Below are 4561 nucleotides of genomic sequence, written 5' to 3'. Positions count from 1 at the left end.
AGAGAGAGAGAGAGAGAGAGATTTGGGGGAGGGGGGGAGTGAGAGACAGACAGACAGACAGTCTGTTTTGAAGCTCTCTTTCGCTTTCCCAGAAGAAGAATAGGAATAGCACCTCCTTGCGTGCCCAGATCGACTGCTGTTCATCAGCAGTTCGGGTTCGTTCAGAACGGAATTTTAGTTTAAAAAAAATTTTTAATGACCTCTCGCCTTTCATTCTAAAGTCAAATTAAACGAAGAAAACAATCACCCTTTCCTCCGGAAGAGGTTTTTTTTCTCCGTAACCATTTTAAAAAGTCGTTCTTCCGAAATCTGTTCAAAAACTTGCTAGTTTCACTTTGATTTTTTAAACTCAAGTAGGATGACTCTGTTCGCAAAGGGTGCGCTTTTGTGAAGAGGGCGCCACCGAATTTTGAGGGCACTTTTTTAATTGGCTCAAAGAGAGAAGTGGCCCCTCTTGTTATGTAGACTCTTTGGTCAAACACACTACATGATTGTACTACCGATACGTGCTGTTCTTCGACCATGTCGCGTTCATTGGCCTACACTGCACTGCACTGCACTGCACTGCACTGCACGACAAATTTGGTATGGTGTTCGTATTTGAGGGCTAAAACATCACCTGGACAAGGATGGCTGGTGCCTCAATAAATGAATTATTGATGGTCGCATTTGAGGACAGAATAACTACATGTATTTTCTGCCTTAGAAATGTAATTACAAAGTTCTATTTGTTATAATGTTCTATTTGACATTATTAGCCGTTTCGAGTTGCTATAATGAGTTCAGTTACAATTGTTCTATCTGCTCTATCAAATTTGTAAGATTATTTTAAGTAGTTTTCGGGATATTAAAAAAATTGTATGTAAAAAAGCTTGACATATTGTGTTATTTTTGTTTTAAGAAGAGGTTTTACAGCACTCGCAACTGCATAAGGTCATATGAGTGCCAGAAGATCAGAGGTGTTACAAGAGAGTAACAAACATAAAAAAGAAGAAGGGCAGATTAGGACGATAGTTGTTAGATAGGAGGAAAGAAGAAGCAAACCACACCAGGGCACCCGCCAACTACCCACCATATTGTGTTAACTCTTACTTAAAACTTTTCTGAAAATACTACCTCAATTGCAGTAGAAATATAAATCTCTTGTCTCCCTGCAGTGCTTAAAAATTGTATGTCGTGATAGTCGTATGCGGTAAAAATATGGATCGTTTACCTCCAATGTGGTAAAAATGTAGATATTTTTTACCCCCTGCGTTGTAAAGATAATATATTTTAAAACAATTTCATAGATCTTTTCTATGATGAAAATTTTTTTGAGGCAGGGTGGTGGAATCAGGCTCTCGTCATATTTTGGGCATATTGAGTTATTGGTATCATCGTAAAGCTTGTTCATTTGTCTTGCTTTCAATGAAAAAAGTACCCATCCATCTTCAATAGAAGTGGAGATATTTTGGATTGAAGGAGGTGGGGGTCACCTGGTTTAAAAGGTAAAATTAGCGAGTAAATGTCCGTCGAAGCTTGGTAAATTCCAAAGCTGAAGAGTCCATGGAAACTGAAAATTTATATTTTAGTGCCTTTTATCAACGTTTTCGGTGAAATCCTCAAAATAATACAAATTACGAACAAAATACAAACCACCACCACTAACAACAAAAACAGCAACAGTGCGGCTACTTTTGATTGGGACCTCAGATGGGAATGGTTCATTTTCTTCATCTTGATCAGTCCTGCCTAAGACGGCCACCTGTCTTATGCGGCCACTTTTCTTCATGACAATGGGTGGCCGTCTTACACAGGTTTGACTGTATATACGACCGATTCAACTCCTTGCGACTTTGACCAACAAACTCGTTATTTTTGGAGGTGGCAGTCGAATGTTGTTGAATTCAGTGGTACGCTAAAGTGCCAAAACGTCACCTCACGTAGACTAGCTTTCTTCACCCCAACATGAAAAGAAATCAGCCAGGCCCCAACAGACAAAATCGAATTAATCTGATTGGCATCTGGGCATAAGTCAACTGAGGTCCTCATCAGGTTAGGAATGGATAAGAACTAAATACGAGAGCTGCGGTTGGTTGGGGGGTGCTCTGGTGTGTTTTGCTCCTTCTTTCCTAAAAAAACATAATATTTCGTCCTTATCTCCCCTCCCCCCTTTTCTACTTTAAAAAAAAATCTTTGTTACTCGGTTGTAACACCACTAATCTTCGGCACTTATGTGACCTAATTGTGTTGTAAGTGCCGTAAAACTCCTTCTAAAGCAAACATCTGTCCTCGTTATCCCTCTTCCTTCTTTTATTTGTATGTTACTACTACTACTACTACTACTACTACTACTACTACTACTACTACTACTACTACTCTCTAGTAACCCCTTTTTATCTTCGCCACCGATTTATCTGACGTCATTCTGTCGCACGTATCATAATCCTCTCACTGTGGGCTCTCTAGTCTAGAGGTTATGCTGTTCGCCTCTCTTTCAATAGGTCCCGGGTTCGAATCCTGACAGCGGCGGAATATCTTCTTCCTTATAATAAAAATACTGTATTCTTCTTTCACCTTCTTTCCTGCTCTCTAATCATATGTGAGGCAGCGTGGTGGAATCAGGCTCTCGTCAATTTTTGGGCAAGTAGAGTTATTGGTATCATCTTAAAACTTGTTCACTTGCCTTTATTTGGTTGAAAAAAATATCCAAATATCTTGAATACAAGTCGAGATATTTACTAAAAAGGAGGTGGGGGTCACCTGTTTTCAGAGAGAAAATAGCCGCCAAAGATTAGTTATTTCCTTAGCTTAAGAGTCCGTGGTAACTGAAAATTTACATTTTTTTATCCTTTAATCAAAGTTTTTCAGAAAAATCCATCAAAGTTGCGAGCGTCCGCTTCAATCAATTATATTTCAAAGTCATATAAAAATGGGATAAAAAAAAATATTTTGCAATTTTTGGGTCATGTTTTAAAATATTTTCTTAATTTTTTTCAAATATTTATTTTTTCGACTTTAAATTACATCTTCTCTTTTATTTTTCATCTGAAAAGCTTCATTATTTTATACAATGTACTTCCATTGGAGACCTATACTGAAATAGAGCCCTTTTTGAAGATACTCTAAGATTAAACTTACAATCGGTGTTTTTGTTGGGAATTTTGAGATTTTTTTGCTCTTCATCTATGTACACACTTCCAGAGTCCGTAATTATTTTCTTAATCATAATATTACAAATCTGGCGTTATTTCTTCGTTACCTAGGTGTTGTAGTTTGTACTCGCTAAAAATGAAAGCCAACGGAAGAAAACTAAGAGAGAAGATGGCTTTTGAAATTTGAAGAAATTATCCAATAGGGCGGGTGTTTGCTTGGTTACCATGGTAACCATGTGCTTATAATAATAAATAATTACTTGAATTAATTCTTTAATGTCTGACTAATATGAATATATCATCTTTGCTACATACAGTCAAGGAATATGGATTTTAGAAATTCCACCAGCAGATGGCCTATATTACCCGCTACCCTCACCAATAGGTGAAAATATATTGTTACCTTTTGGTCAACAGTGAGAGCGGCCTTCGCAACATGATCTGTTGGTGGGACTACAAGAACGACAGGTGACTAGATTATAGCAGCCCGTCCACAACGTCAGGGGGCCAATATCGGACTCGTAATCCTGAGGTTGCGTGTTTTAGCGCCTATAAATGGCTGCTTGCGTGTTATGCTTCCCTGGAAGTTGAGGTTGTTTCAGAATACTCTCAGGTCTGCTGGGGTAATAGTATAGATTGTGAAGCGCATAGAGCTTGCTGTTGAGTGGGAATTTGCGCTATAAAAATGCTATCCATTATGATTAATACATAGTTTATGACAAAACGACTGTCGATGAGAGAGCCGGCGGTCTGAGACAGGTGTTATGAGTTGGTATGTGATAACATTTTATGATGGCTGCGGCTGTGTTTGATAGGTAACCGTTTTACACAATGAAATGACATTATATATATATGGCAACTTGGAAACACATGTGTCACATTTCCCATAAAACTACAACAGCTAGATCTACACAGATGAAAGTTGGCAAGTACCTGCAAAAAGATAGACATTATAATAATAATATTATGTCCCCATGACGAAGCCCGATTTTCGATTTATTCATTTCCTGAAGTTTGAAAAATCTATTTGACGAAAAGTTCCCGCCCTTCTTTGGCCTTTGTGATTATTCCATGGAGAAACGAAACAAATCTGTTCATTACCGCTCTTTGACTAGTTTAACGTTCGCCTAAGAAACACGATTCAAGAGATGGGGTGAGTAATTTTCGAGAATCACCGAATGTGGAGACGTGATCCTGTGTATGCATCCAAAAAGGAAAACTTTTTTTGTTACTGGGTCAAGCTTTTTGTTTTGTCGCTAGCCTGTAGAAGTGCCCTGTAAAGTTTCGTGGACATAGGTAAATTTGTCTTAATGAGCTAGAATTTATTTTAAGCTGTCAGATGAAAGTGAACAAGCTCTTGACACTACCTCTGTGATTTTGAAGACGTCGGTGTGTTCCTTTTACAGTGTAGCAGCCATATATATATA

The sequence above is a fragment of the Aplysia californica genome, unplaced genomic scaffold (genome assembly GCF_000002075.1).
Source record: "Aplysia californica isolate F4 #8 unplaced genomic scaffold, AplCal3.0 scaffold01010, whole genome shotgun sequence".
NCBI classification, from domain to species: Eukaryota; Metazoa; Mollusca; class Gastropoda; order Aplysiida; family Aplysiidae; genus Aplysia; species Aplysia californica.
The sequence above is the reverse complement of the archived record's forward strand: the minus strand, read 5'-3'. Positions refer to the sequence as shown.